At 45.8% G+C, this 27,466-nt stretch overlaps 1 protein-coding gene and 1 pseudogene across 9 annotated transcripts in view; one reads left to right on the top strand and one right to left on the bottom strand.

Moving 5' to 3' along the window:
* The window catches only part of numb (NUMB endocytic adaptor protein), a 107,084-nt gene that overhangs the window by 11,665 nt on the left and 67,953 nt on the right, over positions 1-27,466 (top strand). The window lies entirely within an intron of this gene.
* LOC310774365 (small ribosomal subunit protein eS26 pseudogene) lies at positions 2,818-3,261 on the bottom strand (annotated as a pseudogene). Its single transcript has one exon. The product of its transcript is annotated as a small ribosomal subunit protein eS26 pseudogene (transcript).

The raw sequence follows: 27,466 nt of genomic DNA, 5'->3' as shown, positions 1-27,466 counted from the left end.
GCCATCGGTGTGTGAGCATGTGCGTCAATGTAAACATTATTGTAAAGCACTTGGTCGGTACTCGGTAGACTAGAAAAAAAGCGCTATATAAATGCAGTCCATCAATTTGTTGTGAATTTCTGTGTTTTCTGTGTGTTGCATCAGTGTGCAGCAAGTGCTGCCTTCACTGCAGCTTTTTATCACAGTTTCAGAGTGTGTGCATGTGTAGCGGCTGCATACTGCGTTGTGTTTAAGATGACACTCAGACCAGGATCCTCTTTGGAGATAACCTCCGTGTATTCACACTGTTGTCTGTTAGTTCTGCACAGTCAGCTCTCATCAACACAGCAATGTCGTGTGTACATTGAGACGGGTAAAGCAGACTCAAAAAGTTGAACACTTAAACAACATAAAGAAATAAAAGCATAGAACATGTACCTGGTAAGACACACAGCTGTCTGTTAGTTCTGCACAGTCAGCTCTCATCAACACAGCAATGTCATGTGTACTGAAACATCATAACATTACACAGTTAGCTAGCTAGTAGCTACAGCACAAGGACTAATCACAACAAGATTTTAAGATCGCCAACTACTTGTAACAGCTTGCGCCACACACAGTACAATCTCTCACAGCATTACCAACCATGTGTTGTGATTATAAGAAACATATCTCCACATATAAGGCAACCAAAATGAAAATAAATTAAAGTTATGACCGATATTACCAGGAGCTCAGTACAAATCAACCTACCATTGAGACGGGTAACGCAGACTGAAGGCTTAACACGGGGTGACCCGTCAAGTTTACAGGGAGCCATCAATGTGATGTTCAAGTACCCCAAAGAAAATAAGACTCCCTGAGATCAGTTCAATTACTCTCATGAAAATAGGACTCCATGGTAATTTACAAAACAATTAAAGCAACAAAGTAAAACAGTACATAACACAATATCAACACAAGCAATTGACAAATAATAAATTAAATTCAGTACACATTCAATAGAAACAAATAATGGCTAGATGGCAAGTGGAATCATTAACTCCGTTACATATGCATGCGTGTGTGTGTATACACATTTATGTACATGTTGTATGCGTGTCTCAGAGTGTGCGTGTGTGTGTATACACATTTATGTACATGTTGTATGCGTGTCTCAGAGTGTGCGTGTGTGTATACACATTTATGTACATGTTGTATGCGTGTCTCAGAGTGTGCGTGTGTGTATACACATTTATGTACATGTTGTATGCGTGTCTCAGAGTGTGCGTGTGTGTATACACATTTATGTACATGTTGTATGCGTGTCTCAGAGTGTGTGTGTGTGTATACACATTTATGTACATGTTGTATGCGTGTCTCAGAGTGTGTGTGTGTGTATACACTAGGGATGTTCATCAATTATCGAAAATCGATAATCGATCGTTAAGAATTGGAATCGATCCTGTGGCATTTGGATCGATTTTTTAATTATTAAAAAAAAAAAAAAAAATTTTTTTTTTTTTGGACTAGGTTTGGGTGGAATTCGTTCCTCCTCGCCCTACTCCATTGCACAGCCGACTAACGTGAGGTGGAGCTTCATATAGTCTCTAGTTTTCTGGCTGGGCACGGGCCTTTGTGCCAACAAAACTGTTTTAAACATGGGAAATTCACACCGGCATGCGCCGGGGACAGCAGTGTTGGAGAGGAGACACATTGAAATAAAGAGTTCATTGAGGAGAACACGTTGTCTTTCGTATTTTCTGCCATAGGCATTCATTTTGTAAAAAAAAAAAAAAAAAAAAAAAAAATTAAAATATTGAAAATTTTCTAAGTATTAATAAAATCGATAATCGATAATTGATCGTTAATTTTCACCGATTATCGATTTTGGAAAATTTTCAAAATGAACATCCCTAGTATACACATTTATGTACATGGTGTATGCGTGTCTCAGAGTGTGCGTGTGTGTGTGTATACACATTTATGTACATGGTGTATGCGTGTCTCAGAGTGTGCGTGTGTATACACATTTATGTACATGTTGTATGCGTGTCTCAGAGTGTGTGTGTGTGTGTATACACATTTATGTACATGTTGTATGCGTGTCTCAGAGTGTGTGTGTGTGTGTATACACATTTATGTACATGTTGTATGCGTGTCTCAGAGTGTGTGTGTGTGTGTATACACATTTATGTACATGTTGTATGCGTGTCTCAGAGTGTGTGTGTGTGTGTGTATACACATTTATGTACATGGTGTATGCGTGTCTCAGAGTGTGCGTGTGTGTATACACATTTATATACATGGTGTATGCGTGTCTCAGTGTGCGTGTGTGTGTGTATACACATTTATGTACATGGTGTATGCGTGTCTCAGAGTGTGTGTGTGTATACACATTTATGTACATGTTGTATGCGTGTCTCAGAGTGTGTGTGTGTGTGTATACACATTTATGTACATGTTGTATGCGTGTCTCAGAGTGTGCGTGTGTGTATACACATTTATGTACATGTTGTATGCGTGTCTCAGAGTGTGTGTGTGTGTATACACATTTATGTACATGGTGTATGCGTGTCTCAGAGTGTGCGCGTGTCGTGTGTGTGTATACACATTTATGTACATGTTGTATGCGTGTCTCAGAGTGTGTGTGTGTGTATACACATTTATGTACATGGTGTATGCGTGTCTCAGAGTGTGCGCGTGTCGTGTGTGTGTATACACATTTATCTGAAGAACATAAGGGGGGAGTTCCCCCCCAGTTTGCAAAGTGAATTTTAAGCCCTGACGTAAGCAATGATGTATCATTATTTATTTATTTTATTTTTTTATTTTTTTTGACCTCACCAGCTTTATTTGATAATAACGACATAACTTATGACATCATAATAATGATGGAACTTATGACGTCATAATAACGACATAACTTGTAATGTCCACATCACATAGGCTTTGGAGGAGGTCCACGGGGTGCGCCACCCTGTGGTCTGAAGCGGGGCGGTGGGGTGCGGTCCTTCCTGGCCTCGGTCGAGCGGTTCCTGACCACCTTGCTGTGGATGGTGCAGCTCACACAGTAGTGCAGCTTCACGTACAGCTTGGGGAGCACATAGGATTCAAACACGCTGGCCTCGGTGATGTCCCTCACGGCAGCAGCCTCCACAATGTTCCTGATGACAAACTTCTTGATGGCTTTGTCTTTGGGCATGCAGCGGGCACAGTTGGTGCAGCGGATGGGCTGGACGTGCCCGCGTCCCTTCTTGGCACGGCCGTTGTTCCTTCTCTTCTTGGTCATCGTGCTGAGGAAGTCTGGAAAGAGCTGATGTATCATTATTGAGGAAAGTAATATTAATTACATTCTCTACAAACGTATTTTAAGCTTCATTTTTCGTCAGGCACGTTATTAGCCGACTATGGGTATGGGATCAAGGACCCCAAATGACCAAGGCAGGAGGCTCGTTTGAGATGAGCAAATTCTGCGCAGATTCGACCAGCGCCTTGCTTGCCCCGTTGCATGACGGTTAGAAAGTTGTCCGACTTGCTCCGCCTGCCTGACTGCGTGAGCCACGGGACTCTCGTGAGAGCGAGGCGGGCGCAGATTTGGAGCAAGGCGCCGCAGTTGCTCCCCACCAACTGCGCCCGACTGCGGATGACAGAGGATGATGAGAAACGCATCAAGCTGAGCGCCCATTGGTTCAACACAGGTGCATCACAAACCCACAGTGAAGTGTAGAAACTTCAATTTTATATCTATTCCAAGCTGTCCCTCTACATATTACATAAATACCACCTGTAATGCCTACATTAAAATAAAAATAAGTAATCTGAAGGGCTGGGTCGTTTTGAGCAGTGAGTGTGGGTGGCGCTAATGCATGTTTTAATCTGTTTACAAACCGCTGTTAAACAAAACTGTAGAAGAAGAAAAGCAGCAGTGAGTGTGCTGCGGGGGGGTTCGACTTGTTGACGCCTCGCCTGACTTTGCTCGCCTGCTCTCGTCTGCTTTCCAGGCGAGGCGGCAGTCAACTCAAACGAGCCTAGGGGTAAAACAGAAAGCCATGCGCTAGCTAAACGTCAATGGGATGCCTCTGCACATTCTTGCTCCATATAAGGTAAATGATGTCACAGGAACGTCGAACAGGAATCTCTGCTAATTCGTATTTTCCCCTGTGCGAGTGAAGTGCTGGACACATGTAATCTGAGTCCCACAGCATGGAAGTGTACCTGGACTGCAAAGATTTGCACAGATGGCAGCAGAAACAGTAAATACGTCTTCCTAATGTGAGACTCGCTGCTTGATTTAAAAGGCAATATAGTGGTGTGAAATATCGGGTGCACAGCGGGCGCCGATCTATAAATAGTAGGAAATAATTTGCTTGGTTGGATGGCGGGCGGATGGTTTATGCATACACGCGGATTAGCATGGCATAAAAGCTCATCAGTGCATCTCTAGTGTATACACATTTGCGTACATGTTGTATGCGCGTTTCAGAGTGTGTGCATGCGTGTGTATACACATTTGCGTACATGTTGTATGCGTGTTTCAGAGTGTGTGCATGCGTGTGTATACACATTTATGTCAGGGCTTAAAATTCACTTTGCAAACTGGGGGGGAATTCCCCCCTTATGTTCTTCAGATAGGGGGGGATTTATAGACTTGGGGGGGGGGGGGGGTTTCAGCCGATACGATAACCGGTAGGCTAAATATCTGCTTCTCCTGTTTGATAACATACAGTACAATAATAATTTCACATTTTTGTCTTTAGGCTACTTAACCTGTAGTTTATACACACCTGAGGTATTATAATATGATATGAGTGTTTTAGTAAAGTGTATCACTCAATACAAAAAAATAAAGGCTTTAATACAACCGAAAGCCTATGGCTGCTTAGTCTCCAGATAAAACACAATGACAAAATACATAGTAATTAGACTCTTATTCGGGGATGCAAAGTCATGGATAGTTAGAAAAGTGACAGATACCAGGGCAGACACAAATTCATTCACTTAAGTGCCCTATTTTGGGATGAAAATGGGATGGTTCCACAGTGAAACATCACGATGGACGATGGTATCGTCGTTGACAGGGGGTGGGGTTAATTAATGATTTTTATTAAGTCCATGCGGTGCCGTTTGGCTGCGCCACTGCAATGTACGTTCACGTTTACAACAGGACAGCTGAGCTCTACATGTCATGAGAGACCAGCGGGCTTGGATAGGCTACTACAACAGCACAGAGCCAAGCGATTCAAACAGTAGGCTATCACTACCAGCAATATTGAAAGGTGCAAAACAATCAAATGTTAACGTTACAGATCGTGACCAACAACGTGTGTGTGTTTAATTTAACTTGCTGGCAGAAAAGGGGCAGAATTACTGGCGGCTAACGTTAGATTTGTGTGGGCTCAGTTTTGAACCTAACATTAGGTTACGTTAAGGAGAGATAGAAACACAGCAGCAGGCAGCCTATGTAATGGAGAGAGTTCCTGGAAACAGGCGAGTTGAATTCACAGTTGAAGACTTGTAACATTACTCACATTGGGTTGAAAACAGGAAAGGACGTGAAGTTTGTTCTTTCTTAACATTTTCACAACACAACCGACTTCTGCTTATCTTCTCTTCCTCTCCGCTTTACCGCTTCTCTGAACTGGGGATAAGGTATGCTTTGCCGCATGTTTAATGCCGCCCGTGCGTGCCCCGTGTGTCACGGTTGAGTGGAGTTAGCCTTTTTTATTATTAAATCTGCAAAATTTTATTCGAACAGATAATCACGATGGTCCAATGTAGAAGGGTCAGAGGTCGATGGGGGTCGGCCCATCGACTATGGTCGATGCCATCGTCCATGGTGCTAACCCTAGACTCACTGTTACCTAAAGGTGACTAGTTTGCATCCCTGCTTATTCCCTTATTCTTATTTGCTTCAGGTTATATTATTTTAGTACGGCGATTTTCTCTTTGCAAATAACAGGCAGCATTCCCTTTGAACTCGACAAAAAAATAATCACTCTCCCACTTCTCCTGTAACTATCTGTGGCTGTGCTCGTCGTCATCAACCTTTATTTTGTGTTTTGACATCAACATGTTCACTTCTCAACAAAAGACAACATTTTGGCGTGCAAATGTTTTTCTTTCCAGTTGGTTTTTCACTCGGGTGAACCGAAATTAGCAGGCTGCTGGCCTGGAGTGTGAAGCTGTGTTGCCAGATACTGCTGACCGTTTCCAGCACAAAGAGTTCAAAACCCGCCAAAATGCACACAAAACCGGCCAAGGAACTGCACACCTATGGAAATTTATCTGGCAACCCTGCGCCAAGGCAGCGCCTCGTCCACACGCCTCGGGAGCGCGCTCTGTGTTTTACAACGAGCGGAGGTGCAGGCCTGATTTCACTATAACTTGATATGAAGTGGCGTGGCAGGCCGTGAGTTTGAAACCCCTGGCGTAAATACTAAACCATTACTCCCCCTTTATAAATTGAAAATATGCGGGAATTTCCAAAAAGAATCTCGCAATCCTGCACCGAATTTTAAGCCCTGTACGACGTACATGTTGTATGCGTGTTTCAGAGTGTGTGCATGCGTGTGTATACACATTCACGTACATGTTGTATGTGTGTTTCAGAGTGTGTGCATGCGTGTGTATACACATTTACATATGTGTATGCGTGTTTCAGAGTGTGCAATCTGTGCATGCGTGTGTAGTATACACATTTGCGTACATGTTGTATGCATGTTTCAGTGTGCATGCGTGTGTAGTATACACATTTGTGTACATGTTGTATGCTTGCATTAAAGAGAGATGGTAGTGTGAGAAAGGCCTAAAGATAAGCCTAGCATGCTCCCTTCCTCCACACCTCCCACCCACCAGTGATCTGGAGAGAGGGGCCCTGGCTTGTCTGTGAGAGTGCCACTGTGCTGAGTGGACAGGAGGGGAACAATGGCTTCGCTGTGCTGCTTGTGTGTTTGGCCAGCCTTCATGCAGCATTTCAACGAGGGGCACCGTCTGCTTTTGGCTGGGTGAGCCCTGTTGAGCAGGCCTCTGGGTGAGCCCTGTTGAGCAAGCCTCTGTGTGAGCCCTGTTGAGCAGGCCTCTAGGTGAGCCCTGTTGAGCAGGCCTCTAGGTGAGCCCTGTTGAGCAGGCCTAGGTGAGCCCTGTTGAGCAGGCCTCTAGGTGAGCCCTGTTGAGCAGGCCTCTAGGTGAGCCCTGTTGAGCAGGCCTCTGGGTGAGCCCTGTTGAGCAGGCCTCTAGGTGAGCCCTGTTGAGCAGGCCTCTGGGTGAGCCCTGTTGAGCAGGCCTCTAGGTGAGCCCTGTTGAGCAGGCCTCTAGGTGAGCCCTGTTGAGCAGGCCTCTGGGTGAGCCCTGTTGACCAGGCCTCTAGGTGAGCCCTGTTGAGCAGGCCTCTAGGTGAGCCCTGTTGAGCAGGCCTCTAGGTGAGCCCTGTTGAGCAGGCCTCTAGGTGAGCCCTGTTGAGCAGGCCTCTGGGTGAGCCCTGTTGAGCAGGCCTAGGTGAGCCCTGTTGAGCAGGCCTCTAGGTTAGCCCTGTTGAGCAGGCCTCTAGGTTAGCCCTGTTGAGCAGGCCTCTGTGTGAGCCCTGTTGACCAGGCCTCTGGGTGAGCCCTGTTGAGCAAGCCTCTGTGTGAGCCCTGTTGAGCAGGCCTCTAGGTGAGCCCTGTTGAGCAGGCCTCTAGGTGAGCCCTGTTGAGCAGGCCTAGGTGAGCCCTGTTGAGCAGGCCTCTAGGTTAGCCCTGTTGAGCAGGCCTCTAGGTTAGCCCTGTTGAGCAGGCCTCTGTGTGAGCCATGTTGACCAGGCCTCTGGGTGAGCCCTGTTGAGCAGGCCTCTAGGTGAGCCCTGTTGAGCAGGCCTCTAGGTGAGCCCTGTTGAGCAGGCCTAGGTGAGCCCTGTTGAGCAGGCCTCTAGGTTAGCCCTGTTGAGCAGGCCTCTGTGTGAGCCCTGTTGAGCAGGCCTCTGGGTGAGCCCTGTTGAGCAGGCCTCTGGGTGAGCCCTGTTGAGCAGGCCTCTAGGTGAGCCCTGTTGAGCAGGCCTCTGTTGAGCAGGCCTCTGGGTGAGCCCTGTTGAGCAGGCCTCTGTTGAGCAGGCCTCTGGGTGAGCCCTGTTGAGCAGGCCTCTGTTGAGCAGGCCTCTGGGTGAGCCCTGTTGAGCAGGCCTCTGTTGAGCAGGCCTCTGGGTGGCTGGTTTCACACCGACGACCCAAGCCTTGCCTTGCCTCAACCCACGCCTACGCCGAGCTGGGCGTGAACCTGTTACACGCTTTTGCGATCACACCGCACGCCTTTTGCACGCCGAACCTGGAGCCGAGTCACAAGCGCCTCTCCTCTCTCCCGACTGTATTTTTTCACGTGTTGTCCAGAATTGTCATGGGTAGCCTCTAGGTAAAATAAATCGGATATATTTAATGTTATATTGATGCTGGATATGTATAACCAGGTCTGACTATAGTCGGACATTTTAGAGAGGTGATCTTGCAAGAATATGTGCTGGCAGCCTGGCACAACAACATTGTCCATCTTGCTTCTTCGGTCGCTATTCTCTCTCATGAAGATTTGTTTGCCGACGGGGAGAAAGCCCCACGTGATAGCCACCCGTCAATATCTCTGTCTCTCTGCTCAACATGTTGTAGTAACTCCATTTTATTTTGAAATTCAGTTGACTTTTCCATTTCCGACGGATATTGTGCGTTTTTCTTTCATGGCTTGACAGAAGAAGTCTGCCTGCACGCGCCTTGTCGGCTTCAAAATAGAACTCACGCCTATTCGATAAAATCGGCAAGGCATAGGCAAGGCGTGGGTACACGCAGGGTTCACGCTCAGGCGCCCGGTGTACACAGCCTCGTTGACTAAAACGGACGCCTATTAAAAAGCGTGGGTAAAGGCAAGGCATAGGCAAGGCTTGGGTCGTCGGTGTGAAACCAGCCGGTGAGCCCTGTTGAGCAGGCCTCTGGGTGAGCCCTGTTGAGCAGGCCTCTCTGTTGAGCAGGCCTCTGGGTGAGCCCTGTTGAGCAGGCCTCTAGGTGAGCCCTGTTGAGCAGGCCTCTGGGTGAGCCCTGTTGAGCAGGCCTCTGGGTGAGCCCTGTTGAGCAGGCCTCTGGGTGAGCCCTGTTGAGCAGGCCTCTAGGTGAGCCCTGTTGAGCAGGCCTCTGGGTGAGCCCTGTTGAGCAGGCCTCTAGGTGAGCCCTGTTGAGCAGGCCTCTGGGTGAGCCCTGTTGAGCAGGCCTCTAGGTGAGCCCTGTTGAGCAGGCCTCTGGGTGAGCCCTGTTGAGCAGGCCTCTAGGTGAGCCCTGTTGAGCAGGCCTCTGGGTGAGCCCTGTTGAGCAGGCCTCTGTTGAGCAGGCCTCTAGGTGAGCCCTGTTGAGCAGGCCTTTACCTGCTGGTCACTGAGCCGTTGTGCCGCCCTGCCTGCAGCTCGTCAGGCCTCTGAGGACACAGTAATTGGTGGCTGGGCTCTGGCTGATCAAAGGAGCCCAGCTGATTGTGGAGGCCTGGTAATTTTCCATCCTCTGGTGCTCTGCAGTCCCTGTCTGCCTGTCTGCCTGGCTGGCCCCCCTCTTGGCTGAGGAGGAAAAGCCTTACTATCTGCTGCTGTATCACTCATGAGCCACTTCGAAAACATGAAGTCTGGGCCATGTCCGCATTGTCCGGCTAGCCAGAGCAGGATATTTTACGGTTTTACCTTTCTAGACATGAGGGGTCTTTGTTTAGAACCAGCTGGAAATGGTCCATATTCTCTGCCGATGGCGAGTAGAGTGGGCGGGGGGAGCGCGGGGGCTTGTAGGGAGGAGTGGAGTGCGGTGCGGAGGAGAGCCTGAAGAACAGAATTGGGCACTAATGCCCAAAACGCGCGCACATGTCTCCATACACACTACTCCATAACGCACATGTCTCACTGTGAAGTTTCTGACGCATTCAAGCGATAACGTGGGGTGGCAATGTGCCAAAAAAAAGTGAGCGCTTGCCTTTGTTACACCACCCAAAAGCCGCCAGTCTAAATAGTGGTCGCACTAACGTTAACCTGTGGATGATTTTACAACTGACATTCAAGTCATATCTGACTAGTTTTCAATTTATTTATCCCCACAAAAGTTATGTCTCGATATAGGCTGATGCAACTATCACCCTCTTGCATTTTCACATAGCCTACAAGACAGACAGGTCGGGAGGAAAAGAAACCATTCAAGCCGTTTGCAGCACTTGAGGAAACCGTGAGTTTGCTCGTTTAATTAATTGATGTAAGCGATTGCAGCAAACGATTAATTAATAGGCTATGTGTACATGAACGTTAGCAGGTACTTACCAATGATAAGTACAACGTTCACGTAGCCTATCCCCCAATAGCCTAATGCAGTAAGTAGTAGGCTATCATCTCAGATGGGGGGAAAAAACGATTCAACTTTGACTTGTTTACTCACCTAATTTGGCTCTCTTCCAAATACTCCAGCCATGTAACTACGTCCATTCATGGAATTATTAAATAGCACAGGGACATTAATGGTTTGTAAAGTGCCATTTAACCACCCGCCCACTAGCCTACATGATCTGGAACATGAGCTGCCGGTGTTAAACACAACCGTTTTACCAATGATGCGGATCGTGTACTAGGGGCTCAGATGGTGATGATCCGCACTCGCGGGAGTGCGCTCAAGCCGGATAATTGTTTCTAAAGATGCAGGCCGACCGGCTAGCAGCTGGTCATAATCCGGATTTCACTGCATGTTTAGAAGGGGCTATGCCAGGGGTGGGCAATTATTTTTCATGGGGGGCCACATGAGAAACCCAGATTGTTGCCGGGGGCTGAACACATATTGTCATGCCGTAACCCAGGAACTTTGATGATCGAGAGGACCACAAAAAAATGTCCTCGCTACCAGAGGGCCAGATTTTGCTGAGGGTTGGGGGCCGAACGGCGCCGGTACGGAAAAATTGGGGGCATTTGAAGTCCGGTTTAGAGGAATAACTAATTTTAAATTAACAATTAACCACTTGCTCTCCCTGCAGGGCTTGAAAAAGCCAAAATGTTTTTCTTGAAACAAACCAGAATACAAAAATTTACTCTTGAAGCTAAATAAATCCAAAACCAACAAGTTAGTTAATTATTTACATTTTTACTTCAATGTAGAACAGTCATTTCTTACACATGAGATTACTTTTAGCCTTTTAGTCATAAAGATTATTGAAAGATATTCCATATTCCAGATTGAAATGTTATAACAGAAGTGGAGTATTGGCCAGAATGACATGAACATTTGGACACTTATTCAGCGGGTATCTTGCATGTTGCGTTTAGGGATGTGCGCGACTAGTCGTTTAATCGTTTAACCGCCTACTCATTTATTAACCGTTTAGTATTTTACTAGTCGGTTAAACGCTGCCAACGCCATGTAACTGGCTCGTTAAGTCTCGCATTCCAGGGAATTACGTTAACCCTGCGGGTCTTATTGGCGTTAGTGGCTCGAGCGCAACTCGGAGGACAGAAAACTATCTGAAGCTTTCTTTGTTGGAGTCCAGGTATGTTTTACAAGAAAATGCTCGTCGTTGTCGATGATAACGTTATCTGACCTGGCTAACAGTGGATACTCGCTTGCTTGCTGTGTACCGGCTCAAAGTAGTAGGCTACGTTCTTTATTTTCCCCCTTCACTGTCCGCTCCAAAAACAACTCTCTTATTTTGCGCCGTGACCGCCGGAAGTGTTAAAAGAACCCAGAAGAATTTGGCCCACTGTAACTCCAATCTTGAACAATCTCAGCATGAGACGCCAGCTCTATTATTCTTCCGCTTCCAGCATAACCTAGCGTCAAGCGCCCCCACAACACACACACTTCCGTTTCCTGTCTTCAACATAAGAGCCTACAGTGCATTGGCTGTCTAGAACGTAAACATAAATTATATAGCACCTTCATAAAAATAGCTTACACAATCATGCAAGACATGCTGGAACTCCGTCCTACAACATTATTCATAATAAATGCCATGCATTGCATTGGCAAACGTATCAGAAATGTATTTCTCTTTAATTTGTTCACCTTTATTCAGTCAGTTGTTGTTACATCAATAGAATTTAAATTAACAGCTTGTACTGAATGTTTGGGCTAAAATAGCTCCTAAATACACAACATTTGCATTTTAAACTTTCAAACTTTTTATTTAATATGTATATTAAATTGCGAGTTTTCTTGCTTATAGACTAGTCGACTAGTCGCAAATAAATTTTATTGAGAGACTAGTCGGCGGGGAAATTAGTCGAAATTTCCATCCCTAGTTGTGTTCAGGTGCGCTGTAAAAAGAAAAGTGTTGTTTTTAAGTGTTGTTGTTTTTGGTTTTGGTTTTTGCAATTCCAGTGCGGGTCACATCGGGGGCCTTCGCGGGCCGCATATGGCCCGCGGGCCGCCAGTTGCGCAGGTCTGGGCTATAGGGCATTCACGACTAGTGAATTTTACTAGTCGACTAGTCGTCCCTAAAGGTAGTCGACTAGTCGACTAACCGTTTTTAATTTATTTTTAATAATTTTTTTTTTTTTTTTTTTTTTAATCTTTAAGAAAGAACATGAGGTATTTACACGACATACATGGAATATCATATCCCATATCCCCCACAAAGAACATCAAAACACAACAAAACAAAACAAGAAAACTGCATAAGATACACAATAATCCAAGAACAAACAAGACTATTGGACAAACAACCAAACAAAAACAATGCATTCAGCTCCTATCCTGATAAGCCTAATGACACTGGGGTAAAAAGTTCTTAAAGTCAAACTCTGTATGTGGTTGCCATATTTTGGGGATGTCTAAGAATCTGCCTTTGCTCTTGGAGTAAATGTTATCCAACATATGGTAGCTTGAGAGTTAATTCCACCAGTGAACTACAGCTGGGGGATTGGATGCTTTCCAATTTAAAGCTATGCATTTCCTAGCTGCCAACAGGGCAAGATCTATGTATTTACTTTGAATGCATTGTTTTTGTTTGGTTGTTTGTCCAATAGTCTTGTTTGTTCTTGGATTATTGTGTATCTTATGCAGTTTTCTTGTTTTGTTTTGTTGTGTTTTGATGTTCTTTGTGGGGGATATGGGATATGTATGTTCTTTCTTAAAGATATAAAAAAAAAAAAAAAAAAAAAAAAAAAAAAAAAAAAAATTTTTGCTAAAACGACTAGTCGACTACTAAGCACAGTGTCGACTAGTGGTTTTACTAGTCGACTAGTCGACTAGTCGACTAGTCTGTGAATGCCCTACTGGGCTATGCTCTGCTCTTCTTTAAGGGGATGACATGACCTGGCTGCCTCAGGCTGAGTATTAAGTCATTTTAGGGCGAGGCCACTTTGGACTTTGATAAATACAAATTTATTGGGGCTTCACGGCCAAAATGTAGGGCACCAAGGCCAAAACCAATGGTTATTAAAATCCTTTTCTCAGTCCCTTTTCCTCAACAAAATAAATATCCCGAATAGAAAAAAACAGTTCAAAACAGGGCATGCCAAACTGGCCGTGTGGACAGAGGGGGCATTACAGCCACTCTCCTGCCCTTGGTATAATTCATGCTCTGCTGTTTTTCAGGAATAGCATGCTCCAGCCTAGTTAAGCCATTTCAATATGGAAAGATGAGTTGAACTCAGTTTCTCACAATCAATACAGTTAGGGTTTACGGACACTCAAGTGTCTGTAGTTCAATCCCTGCAGCCACAGTGCGTCCATAAATTGCCATGCGACTCGGCAAAGTGTCCTTGAGCAAGGCACTGAAGCCTTGAATGCTCACAGGAAGGTTGCTCTGGTAGGAGTATCTGTATCATTTCTAACATCAAATGGCTTCATTGCTGTGGCTGCAGAGGGAGAGGCCTGGCTGTCTGCTTGTCTGGCTGCAGAGGGAGAGGCCTGGCTGTCTGCTTGTCTGGCTGCAGAGGGAGAGGCCTGGCTGTCTGCTTGTCTGGCTGCAGAGGGAGAGGCCTGGCTGCTTGTCTGGCTGCAGAGGGAGAGGTCTGGCTGTCTGCTTGTCTGGCTGCAGAGGGAGAGGTCTGGCTGTCTGCTTGTCTGGCTGCAGAGGGAGAGGTCTGGCTGTCTGCTTGTCTGGCTGCAGAGGGAGAGGCCTGGCTGTCTGGTTGTCTGGCTGCAGAGGGAGAGGCCTGGCTGTCTGCTTGTCTGGCTGCAGAGGGAGAGGCCTGGCTGTCTGCTTGTCTGGCTGCAGAGGGAGAGGTCTGGCTGTCTGCTTGTCTGGCTGCAGAGGGAGAGGTCTGGCTGTCTGCTTGTCTGGCTGCAGAGGGAGAGGCCTGGCTGTCTGGTTGTCTGGCTGCAGAGGGAGAGGCCTGGCTGTCTGCTTGTCTGGCTGCAGAGGGAGAGGCCTGGCTGTCTGCTTGTCTGGCTGCAGAGGGAGAGGCCTGGCTGTCTGCTTGTCTGGCTGCAGAGGGAGAGGCCTGGCTGTCTACTTGTCTGGCTGCAGAGGGAGAGGCCTGGCTGTCTGCTTGTCTGGCTAATATCCAGGACAGGGAAGCTTGGAGTTGGACTTACTCAGCTGTGTAACGTTGTACTCTGCAGTCATCCTCACCTCTAAGCAACATAACAAAGGGCCCAACAGGAAGGAGCTCAGGTAGGTGGAGCATTCCTCCAGTGAGTTAGCGGCTAGGCAGCTGCAGTGAATAGTGAATAGCGCGGCTCATTAGCATTCATGCTAGCAGGACCAGTTTGGTTGGCTGGTGCCTGACGTCAGTACTCATGCCTTGCCTCATGTGGACTCCTATTACCATCTGCCTCCAGCTCCTCTTTCACCTGGGAGGTGAATGGAAAATAATTTCTGTGAGATCAGTGTGTTTCCTAGATGGTCGACTAATAAACAGTTGGTCACAGGAATAATCTCTATTCTTCAAGTCACTTCAGCATGTTTAAAAAAAATCTGTTTTCCTGTGTTCTGGCTTCCAGACAGGTGAGGCAAGTTAGGTGTGTGTGTGTGTGTGTGTGTGTGTGTGTGTGTGTGTGTGTGTGTGTGTGTGTGTGTGTGTCAGTGTGTGTCAGGCTTTAGTACGTTTATGGCCCATTTCCACCGCAGGTAGTAGCGTGGTCCCGCTTGACTCGATAAATGGTCTCATTCCACCGGTAAAAACCGTCCCAGCCTGGGTTGATTTGGGGTTGAGTCGTGCTACTTTTTGTCCCTGCTTCGTTTGGGTTCTAGGGCTGTGCACCCGGTACCATACGGTGACGTGAAAACATTATAGACGACTGATTGGTCAGGCAGAATCGTGTTTACTTTGTCTATCTACTGACTGTCAATGCAATGCTGCATACCAGTTTAGTGGGCTTACCTTCTCTTCTGTTATGTTATTTCCATCAGTCTTTTGTGTTGCTGCCTTCGCCTCTGGTGAAATAAAATCGTGGCGGTGGTTTCAATTGTTTTGAGAGAGAAAAAGTGCTGCTGCTCAGGAAGCCCTTGTAGTTGAGTGCAGCGCTCCGCTAGGCCGCAGGCGGGTCTTTGGTGAAGCCACGGTCTTGCCTGGTGAGAGGCCGCCGGGGTAGAGGCTTCACACTCTGTAGAGCCTCTCCCGTCCGCGCGCAGCGCATGCATGTGAGTTTGACTAACAACAAAGTGATATCCATTCTCCTGGCCGATTATCACATTTGCCCATGTACACTGTAGGTCATTTAGAGGCACCAGTATTTCATAAACAGTTTAAAAGTTCTGTGGATGGATTTAATTGTAACGTTATGTTATAGCCTACTTCGGCTATAGGCGGAGGACAGATATGCGGTCGCTATGACGACCAGCTGTGGGCAGGGGTGGGCGGGGGCAGATGATCGGCGGTCGAAGCAGAACATCCATCGGGTCGAAACGAGTAGAGCCGACTGGTGACGAGCTGTGCAGGGCAGTAAAATGTGGTGGAAATGAGCCATTAGTACTTTCTTTGACTGTCCCCATTTGGGACAATATCAGCTTTTAATGGGGTCCAGGGGGCTTTGAGCTCCTCTTTAGTTTTGACCCTGTGTGTTGGGGGGGGGGGGGGGGGGGGTAGGATGTAACGATAGTGTTTTAAGGTATACTGTGATATCAAGCAACCACGATTATCATACAGTAAGCTTTCCCTGTAATACCGTGCCCACGATATGTTGCGCAATATGCACGGCACCACACGCCACTACAAATAAGTTTATAATAGAGGAGCTTTGTGTAAACGTTCTCATTTTAGTTTCAGTTTCAGTTCAATATAGCAATATTTGTCTTCAAAGCAAAATACTTGTTCATTTTTTCAATGGGCCCTAGGATTTAATTAAAAGGGGGAGGGGGGAAGTCATGCTGTGAAATACCATACACCATAATATTTTGGTAGATTCTGTACCATACCGTACTGTGAAATTTCATATTACATCCCTAGTGTGGGGCATGGCCAGGTCAGGGGAGCAGTGCAGCATTCACATATCTGTTGGCTCTGCAGGAAGTTCCTGTTCCACTCTATCCTCTCATCACTCCTGCTGCTACACTAATAATGCTACGACACACACTCTCTCTCTCTCTCTCTCTCTCTCTCTCTCTCTCTCTCTCTGCTGCTACACTAATAATGCTACGACACACACACACACACACACACACACACACTCTCTCTCTCTCTCTCTCTCTCTCTCTCTCTCAGTACCACTGACTGCGAGGCCATTTACCAGTAGTGTTGTTGGGGTGAAAAGTGGCGTTCTTGACAACACGCTGACCCAGCAGATGGAAGCATGGAGTGTGTTCTTTGGGTGATATTGATTCCTCTGTTAGTATTTTTCCATGTAATCTCTTTTCCCTCTTCTTTTTAACCATCTCCCTCTCTCACACTGCCATTCACTCTCTCTTCCTCCCTCCTTCCTCACATTGAGCTCTGACCTCTGTCTCTGCTTCTCTGCCGTTACTTTGCTGTTGGTGTGGCTAAATGCACTAAATGTTTGCGAGACTAGAAGGTAAGGCCTTTATGATGATGATGTTCAATTTGGTTGAACTCATCTTATACTACATATATGTAGCGTCACGGTGTCCTGCATCGCACACCTCTTCGCCTGTTTCGTCACGTCCGGGTCAGAGGTCTCTCAACGTGGTTTCCGGTACTTTAGCGGGCATTTCAGATGCTCGATCGCCGCTTTGTGAAAGTGGAACTAATTTATACATCTATATGTGTCAATATGTGGAATTTCATATGAATATGTGCATGGTAACATGTCAAATTACTTTAGGAAAGTGACTTTGATGACAGAAAGCCATAAGACGTGCTTGGGCGACGAGAGTTACTGATCTTTAAAGTTGCTAGCTTGCTAGCTAGCTAACGCTAGCTTTGTCTAAAACACAACAAGGCCAGCAGGTGGCAATAATGCAGCAAAATGGGACTCAGCGACCACTACAAGCCACTCTTTGTTGACTATTACTGGCTTGCTAACCACTGGCTTGCTAGTCTCGCTAGCCAGCCTCTCTTCCTTTCCGTCAGAGAGAGAGGCTGGCTAGCGAGACTACTGGCTTGCTAACCAGCAGAGCCGCAGAGTAAGATGTGCGTAACAGGACAAGAGCAGCTTCCAGTTGAGACGCCAGCGGTAGCGTCCGTTCCCCGACTCTGGTAAATCAAAGACGCAACTAAAATAAATTATTTCAACGGTATGTTGCTAGAAAGAAGTTCGACTTAACGTTTTCGCCGTTAAACTATGTTTTGCTGCAACTCAAAGTGCCCTTCTGGGACATACGAATAAACTTGAACTTGAACTTGACCTCTCACGTCTGTCTCTGCTTCTCTGCCGTTACTTACTTCATACTGACACCGTTCCACACAGGGAATTCCTCGCCTTAAACGCTGAGGTAGCTTGTAGACACGGGTCGATTTCCGGTTTTGCCGGTCTGGTCCAGTGTACGAGCTTAAATCGTTTAGATTTCCTGGCAGCCATCTAAACCCAGATGTTTCATTATGCCAGGAACTGGTCAATTAAAACGCAAATTAAAAGGCAGTCTCAGCAGCCTACGCTACAGGGTTAAATCCAACAATGTCATTCATCTAATGTTTATTAGTTATAGTTACTTTGTTTATAAACTGACATACACACACAATCCGACACTCGCATTGGACCCCCCGCGGTACCTGGGTATTAACGTTACTGACAGGTTCTGGCTAACGTAACGTTACGTGTTATTACTCACCGGCTGTGTTGTGTTTACTAACGTGAAGTCAGACTTGCTCAGTCTGGACTCCGCCTGACAAAATGAAACGAAGGCTCATAAGGGAGTTACTGAGAGGCATACTGCTTAGGCGATCGCAGCAACATGAGCGTAGATCAAATTTCACTAGCGGAGGGGGGGGGGGATGGCACAGAGCACCGTGAGTTTTGGGGTAAAGATGAAAATATAATGCTAAACGGGACAGTGCTACAGTGTAGGAAGGCGTGCAGCAATTACCACTCACCTGGTTAAAGATATGGTGCTTTTCAAAACTGTGGAAAAGGAGTCTTAATTCCATGCCGCACACTGAGCTCCAGTTTACTTTTAATTAGCCATCCACAACAGTGACGTTTGGAGCTAATGCTCTTCCTACTTCCTGCTTCAGCACTGTACCAGAGATTTTCATCCAGCATTTATTTTCCCATAGACATTTCGTAAAATGCTTATAGAAATAGTTTTACTTGTTCAAACCAAAAGGTTTAGAATCGGGAGAGACCATAGAACATTTCACTCACCAAAACAAAAAAAAAACATCTAAAAAAAAATATTTTCTTTAAGCCCAAATATTTTTTACGTTTTGGTCCCAAGTGAAATGTTATGCGATCTCTCCTGTTTCTCTGGTACAGTGCTGAAGCACTGCAGTGCTGAAGAAGGAAGTGACGTTCCACTTTGGCTCTCATCCCATAGAGAGACGGCATGTTTAAATACACTTTAATCTCACTTTCTCAGTCAAGTCCCCTTGGGTAATTACAGATGTGGAAATTGTCAACAGTGCCATTTTACTTACAAAACCAAGACCTTTAGACATCCACACTCTGGGGAAAACAATTACGGTATATCAAAGGACTCATAACATGTAAAACACAGAATGTCATCTACATGCTGCAATGTCCCTGTGGTCCTGTTTACATTGGTAAAACATCTAGAGCTCTCAAAACCCGTATCACCGAACAAAGGAGTTGTGCTATCTGTAATTATGATCCATCCAGCCCCGTAGCTGTCCACTTCACAGAGGCATGACACAACACATTTACTCTCAGATACATTGGTATTGAAGCTGTCCACTGCCACCGGAGGGGAGGCAACCTTGACTCCTTACTCCCGAGGAGAGAACTGTTCAGGATCTACACCCCTAGAGGTCTTAATGAGGATTTCATTATAAAACCTTTTCTATAATGTACCAGATGTTTTCTTGGTTTTCTTGGTCCTGTTGAGTTATTTACAACTGTTATGATCCTATGTATATCTATTCTATGCTGCTGCTGTTATGATAACCGCGATCAAATTCCTTACGATAACCGTACCGTGATTACCGTGTTACCATGATTACATTGCTTTGAAAAACATGGTAAATACTGTCCATCATCTCCCAGCTGCAGAAGTGCAGCCTTGGAGAAATGATTTCAGTGAGTGTATCAATCCTTTGTGGGTCTGAGTTTTCAAGTTCTTTTTAGTTCTTTTTGAAGATTTTCAGCACATTTTAACAAACCGTGATAATTCTAATACTGATAACTGTGATAATTTTGGTCACTATAATCGTGATATGAAATTTTCATTTCATTCCATCTCAACTCTGAAGGCAGTCAAGCCTCCGAAGACAGTAATGCCTCTGAAGACGGTAATGTCTCTGAAGACAGTAATGCCTCTGAAGGCAGTAATGCCTCTGAAGACAGTAATGCCTCTGAAGGCAGTAGAAGACAGTAATGCCTCTGAAGACAGTAATGCCTCTGAAGGCAGTAATGCCTCTGAAGACAGTAATGCCTCTGAAGACAGTAATGCCTCTGAAGACAGTAATGCCTCTGAAGGCAGTAATCCCTCTGAAGACAGTAATGCCTCTGAAGGCAGTAATGCCTCTGAAGGCAGTAATGCAGTAATGCCTCTGAAGACAGTAATGCCTCTGAAGGCAGTAATGCCTCTGAAGACAGTAATGCCTCTGAAGACAGTAATGCCTCTGAAGACAGTAATGCCTCTGAAGGCAGTAATGCCTCTGAAGACAGTAATGCCTCTGAAGGCAGTAATCCCTCTGAAGACAGTAATGCCTCTGAAGGCAGTAATGCCTCTGAAGGCAGTAATGCAGTAATGCCTCTGAAGACAGTAATGCCTCTGAAGGCAGTAATGCCTCTGAAGGCAGTAATGCCTCTGAAGGCAGTAATGCAGTAATGCCTCTGAAGGCAGTAATGCCTCTGAAGGCAGTAATGCCTCTGAAGACAGTAATGCCTCTGAAGACAGTAATGCCTCTGAAGGCAGTAATGCCTCTGAAGACAGTAATGCAGTAATGCCTCTGAAGGCAGTAATGCCTCTGAAGACAGTAATGCCTCTGAAGGCAGTAATGCAGTAATGCCTCTGAAGACAGTAATGCCTCTGAAGACAGTAATGCCTCTGAAGACAGTAATGCCTCTGAAGGCAGTAATGCCTCTGAAGACAGTAATGCCTCTGAAGGCAGTAATGCCTCTGAAGACAGTAATGCCTCTGAAGGCAGTAATGCCTCTGAAGGCAGTAATGCAGTAATGCCTCTGAAGACAGTAATGCAGTAATGCCTCTGAAGACAGTAATGCCTCTGAAGGCAGTAATGCCTCTGAAGACAGTAATGCCTCTGAAGGCAGTAATGCCTCTGAAGACAGTAATGCCTCTGAAGGCAGTAATGCCTCTGAAGGCAGTAATGCCTCTGAAGACAGTAATGCCTCTGAAGACAGTAATGCCTCTGAAGGCAGTAATGCCTCTGAAGACAGTAATGCAGTAATGCCTCTGAAGGCAGTAATGCCTCTGAAGACAGTAATGCCTCTGAAGGCAGTAATGCAGTAATGCCTCTGAAGACAGTAATGCCTCTGAAGACAGTAATGCCTCTGAAGACAGTAATGCCTCTGAAGGCAGTAATGCCTCTGAAGACAGTAATGCCTCTGAAGGCAGTAATGCCTCTGAAGACAGTAATGCCTCTGAAGGCAGTAATGCCTCTGAAGGCAGTAATGCAGTAATGCCTCTGAAGACAGTAATGCAGTAATGCCTCTGAAGACAGTAATGCCTCTGAAGGCAGTAATGCCTCTGAAGACAGTAATGCCTCTGAAGGCAGTAATGCCTCTGAAGACAGTAATGCCTCTGAAGGCAGTAATGCCTCTGAAGGCAGTAATGCCTCTGAAGACAGTAATGCCTCTGAAGGCAGTAATGCCTCTGAAGACAGTAATGCCTCTGAAGACAGTAATGCCTCTGAAGGCAGTAATGCCTCTGAAGACAGTAATGCCTCTGAAGGCAGTAATGCCTCTGAAGACAGTAATGCCTCTGAAGGCAGTAATGCCTCTGAAGGCAGTAATGCCTCTGAAGACAGTAATGCCTCTGAAGACAGTAATGCCTCTGAAGACAGTAATGCCTCTGAAGACAGTAATGCCTCTGAAGGCAGTAATGCCTCTGAAGACAGTAATGCCTCTGAAGACAGTAATGCCTCTGAAGGCAGTAATGCCTCTGAAGGCAGTAATGCCTCTGAAGACAGTAATGCAGTAATGCCTCTGAAGGCAGTAATGCCTCTGAAGACAGTAATGCCTCTGAAGGCAGTAATGCCTCTGAAGGCAGTAATGCCTCTGAAGACAGTAATGCCTCTGAAGGCAGTAATGCCTCTGAAGACAGTAATGCCTCTGAAGGCAGTAATGCCTCTGAAGACAGTAATGCCTCTGAAGGCAGTAATGTCTCTGAAGACAGTAATGTCTCTGAAGACAGTAATGCCTCTGAAGACAGTAATGCCTCTGAAGACAGTAATGCCTCTGAAGGCAGTAATGCCTCTGAAGACAGTAATGCCTCTGAAGGCAGTAATGCCTCTGAAGGCAGTAATGCCTCTGAAGACAGTAATGCCTCTGAAGACAGTAATGCCTCTGAAGACAGTAATGCCTCTGAAGGCAGTAATGCCTCTGAAGACAGTAATGCCTCTGAAGGCAGTAATGCCTCTGAAGACAGTAATGCCTCTGAAGACAGTAATGCCTCTGAAGACAGTAATGCCTCTGAAGGCAGTAATGTCTCTGAAGACAGTAATGCCGGCATGTGAACAGCGACCACTTCTTTAAACACCATGCATTGAATTAATGGGGACAATAGATCAAAAAAGAGGAGAGCGAGACAGGGTGTGTGTGTGTGTCTGTGTTAGCAATAATGAAACGGTTTAAAAACCCATCTATACAGTGCGACTTGCTCTGCAGCAGTTCAATCAGAAGTGGCGACGCTGTCAGTGCAGAAGATGAGCGGATGGCTATCAGCAAAGTCTTTAGGACTGAACCAATGCATGCTGTGTGCATAGCTGCCCAAGCACGTCATCAAGCTACCGCTAACGTCACGCCATTTTTTAAAATTCTCTTCTGCATCAGCAACTCAGCAGGAAGTGCAGTCTGGTGCCCCTGCCCGCCTGTGTGTGCATGCCTGCCCTGCATGCTAACTGGCTCACACTGGGACAACCTGTTTAACTTGACAGCTTGACAACACTGATAGCGTCTGTCTGAACAATATTAGATCTGATGTGACACAGGCTAAGCTGTCGTTCATATGGGATCTGATGTGACACAGGCTAAGCTGTCGTTCATATTGGATCTGATGTGACACAGGCTAAGCGGTCGCTCATATTGGATCTGATGTGACACAGGCTAAGCTGTCGTTCATATTGGATCCGATGTGACACAGGCTAAGCTGTCGTTCATATGGGATCTGATGTGACACAGGCTAAGCTGTTGTTCATATGGGATCTGATGTGACACAGGCTAAGCTGTCGTTCATATGGGATCTGATGTGACACAGGCTAAGCTGTCGTTCATATGGGATCTGATGTGACACAGGCTAAGCTGTCCTTCATATTGGATCTGATGTGACACAGGCTAAGCTGTCGTTCATATGGGATCTGATGTGACACAGGCTAAGCTGTTGTTCATATTGGATCTGATGAGACACAGGCTAAGCTGTTGTTCTTGGGGGAAATCTGGGGCTGGGACTTGGTGGTTAAATCCTCAGCTTTAGTTTAGTACAGGGCAGGCACAGCAAGGTTGTAGAACCTCTAGCTTTGAATTTTGATTTTGTTTTCAGATGTGATTGTTTTTGTCACCTTTACAAGTTAGTCATTATCTTTTCTTTGTGTGCGTGTGTTTCCCCCCCATTAGATGTAGTGACTGTTTTGTTCTTGTTGCATCTGAACTGCAGACAGACAGACAGACAGACAGACAGACAGACAGACAGTAGTACCGTACTCTTGAGAATCCTCCAAAAACGATGAATGAATGCCTCACAGGAAATCTAATAGAGCACTCAACTTGAGATTCAGAATACAGATGTTATTTGTACAAATAGTGTTTTTCTTGTGTCTGTGCCATTGTCGTTTCACAGATTGTGAATTTCATATTACTCAGCCACTGAACATCACATTGAACATCAGATGTTACTAACGACAGCCATAGGGAAAATCTTTTTTTGACCTCCTCCACACAGTGTGGCTCCAAAACAGCATCCCTGCTTGGAGCAGGTTCAGTGCCTTGCTCAAGGACACTTCAGCAGGGCACCTGCTCGCTGACATGGTTTTTTAACTCAAGTCCTCTCATTAAAGGACAGTCTCTCTCTCTGCCTATACTCACTAATACAACTATGGATGCATGATGCAAAAAATGATTTATGGGCTTTTCCGAATGACATTGCTTTTTCAAACTCAGTGATTATATGGGTTTTTCATTATGTACAAAATTTGATTATCATTGACATCTGTACATATTGGCCATAACAATAATGTTAATATCTGTTATCGGTATCAGCCAAAATCTTCATAACTATGCACCCTTAAATCAACCTGCTGGTCCAAACTGTGGCAAATCCATAACACCACTCACAGTAGGATGTGCAGATCTACCAGTTTTAGGTGAGCAGGAATGCTGATGGGTCAGTTTCTTAATGAGTAAGGTAACGTTGTCCCAACCCGGGACTTGAGCTGAACCTGGATCAGCATTCCTGCTCCCAGACCCAATATCAATATGTGCTAACGTGGTTTGTGTTGGGAGTCGACAATGAGTAGGGTGAATAGATCATGTATTAACGTGGCTGTGCTGAGGCCTGGTCAATATGTAACCGTTTCCTCAGGTCAGAGGTCAGAGAGGAGATCTGAGTGCCTGTCTGTCGTATAGTATTCCCCCTGATTCACACACCTTGGCACGGCTCTCCTAATGGCACTGTGTTTTCCTCCCCCAAGAACACCAAGGCCTAATAAAAGAGCCATTATAGCTGTGGGGCCTTGAGGAGCGATAGTAGTTTCTCGGTTGTGTGTCTGTGAGACTGTGTATTTGAGAGAGAGTGTGTGTGTGTGTTGTAAGAGAGAGAGAGAGAGAGTGTGTGTGTATGTCAGAGACAGAGAGTGTGTTTGCATTTGTGTGTATTTTATGGGCAGGTGTGTGTGCGTGTGCGTGCGTGTGTGTGTGTGTGTGTCTTTGTGAACCTGTGCGTGCGTGTGTAATGTGAATGATGTCAAGGGAAAAAAGTCAACACTGTTTCTATGAGTAGCTTTTTGGCCCGGAGGTTTACACAAAGTTTCCCAGCAGAGTTCACTTCCAGAGTCAAGGACAATGTGCAGCCAGCCGCTCCGACTGATCTCCTCTGAGGAGATGAAGCTCCTCCAGTTTGTACAAGGCTGGTCTCCCCAAGGAAGTGCCACTGACACAAATAGAAGAGTAAGGAACAGGCTGGCTGTTTCAGGTCAGCCAGGGTGCAAGCTAGCAGCCACTTTGTTAAGACATCTTCCCAGGCAGCGCTGTCACATGACTGGGTACCTGTCCTATTGTGTTATCATATCACATGACTGGGTACCTGTCCTATTGTGTTATCATATCACATGACTGGGTACCTGTCCTATTGTGTTATCATATCATATGACTGGGTACCTACTACCTATTGTGTTATCATGTCACATGACTGGGTTCCTATTGTGTTACAGCACCAGGCAGTGCTGTCACATGACTCGGTACCTGTCCTATTGTGTTATCATATCACATGACTGGGTACCTACTACCTATTGTGTTATCATGTCACATGACTGGGTACCTGTCCTATTGTGTTATCATATCACATGACTGGGTACCTACTACCTATTGTGTTATCATGTCACATGACTGGGTTCCTATTATGTTACAGCACCAGGCAGTGCTGTCACATGACTGGGTACCTACTACCTATTGTGTTATCATATCACATGACTGAGTACCTACTACCTATTGTGTTATCATGTCACATGACTGGGTACCTGTCCTATTGTGTTATCATGTCACATGACTGGGTACCTACTACCTATTGTGTTATCATGTCACATGACTGGGTACCTGTCCTATTGTGTTATCATGTCACATGACTGAGTACCTACTACCTATTGTGTTATCATATCACATGACTGAGTACCTACTACCTATTGTGTTATCATGTCACATGACTGGGTACCTGTCCTATTGTGTTATCATGTCACATGACTGGGTACCTGTCCTATTGTGTTATCATGTCACATGACTGAGTACCTACTACCTATTGTGTTATCATATCACATGACTGGGTACCTACTACCTATTGTGTTATCATGTCACATGACTGGGTTCCTACTTCCTATTGTGTTACAGCACCAGGCAGTGCTGCCACATGGCTGGGTACCTACAGTATTGTGTTATCAGCATCAGCACCAATGTCCCCTAAAGAGGGACGAGGTTTGATGGAGTCAGGGTGTCTGGGTAGTGTCGAGGTAAACGCACTCACCTCCCACCGCGGAGACCCGGGTTCAATTCCTGCCAGTTAGCGTTGCTTCCGGGCTTGGTCAGACGTTCCTACAGACACAATTGGTCATGTCTGCGGGTGGGAAGCCGATGGGGTATGAGTCGTGGTCGCTGCACTAGCACCTCCTCTGGTTGGTCGGGGGTGCCCGTTCGGGGACGTGGGGGGGAGGGGAACTGGGGGGAATTTATACTCCCACACGCTACATCCTGCTGGTGAAACTCCTCGCTGTCAGGTGAAAAGAAGTGACTGCACATGTATTGGAGGAGGCATGTGCTAGTCTACAACTCTCTCCCCAGATCGGCAGTGGGGGTGGAGTAATGACCGGGACTAGGGATGCACGATATGTCGGCAATCATATCTGTATCGGCCGAAGTTAGTCATTTAACATATCGGCATTGGTCCGATGTTACAATGTTAATATCGGTTATCATATCAGCCAAAATGTTCCCATTGAGAGGAAACAATGACACAATGTTCCCATTGAGAGGAAACAATGTGGTAAATCTATGCTTTATGGGCTTTTCCAAATGTTTTGGAAATAAAGAAATGCATTACTTTTTTAAATTCACAGTGTTTACATGTGTTTTTCACTATGTACAAAATGTTATTAGTGTTTCCCTTACCATTCTTCAGGCCTGGTGGGCCCACCAGGCCAACAGCGCCCCCGCCAGGCCAGACAAAAGATTGCAAAAAAAAAAAAAAGATTCTCCCCCCCGCTCTGCCCAAAATTTCAATAAACCTTTATGGCATATTATTACAATACAACAATACTGGTGTTGACAGTGGACAGTAATAGAAGATGCCAAATCATTCAAAACAATAAGCATTTTGCTTTTAGGAGCATTGTGCCAGCGTGCAGCACTGTTCCAAAACGTGTCAACGTCACACAAAGAATTTTAGGGGCATGATAAAAAATGTATTAAATATGTATTAAATGCGTTTCTTTTAGATCTCCCAAATGTGAAATGGTATCAGGCAGCTGCACATTTAAGGTTTATGGCTGAGTGGCTGAGTGGAGACCAGTCCTCTATATGGCTAGATGTTGAAGCCGCTCAGTGTGATTGTCCGCTCAGAAACCTGTTATTTCTTAGAAACCTTGCTTCAGTAAAAAGCCTGTGTAAAAACCCAATTGTTATTAATACTCTAAAGGCATGGAAATTGGTTAGATCGATGGAGGGCCGAACCAAACTAACATCACCTCTTACTTCAATTCAGGGGAACCCTGACTTCCCTCCAGGTCTTAATGACCTTGGTTTTGACATTTGGAAGGATAGGGGGCTACTAGTTTTAGGAGATTTATTTGATGGCCCTACCCTGATGTCCTTTAACCAGTTACAGCAAAAATATAATTTGTCACACGAAAAAAATTAATTTCGGTTTCTACAGGTGAGGGACTTCATACTCCGGCGTACAACATTAACAACAAATATAGAAGCCTCTGAGGTCGAAAGGGTACTCTTACTTGGCCCAAGTAAAGGTTTTATTAGTTTTCTTTATAGCTTATTAAGGTCTACCTCTACCCTGAACACCCTGGCCACCAAGCAGACATGGGAGAGGGACCTTGAGGTGGAGATTGATGACGAGGACTGGTGTGATATAT

This window comes from Poromitra crassiceps (genome assembly GCF_964638095.1).
Source record: "Poromitra crassiceps genome assembly, chromosome: 3".
NCBI lineage: Eukaryota > Metazoa > Chordata > Actinopteri > Beryciformes > Melamphaidae > Poromitra > Poromitra crassiceps.
This window is presented reverse-complemented; position numbering and strand designations above follow the sequence as displayed.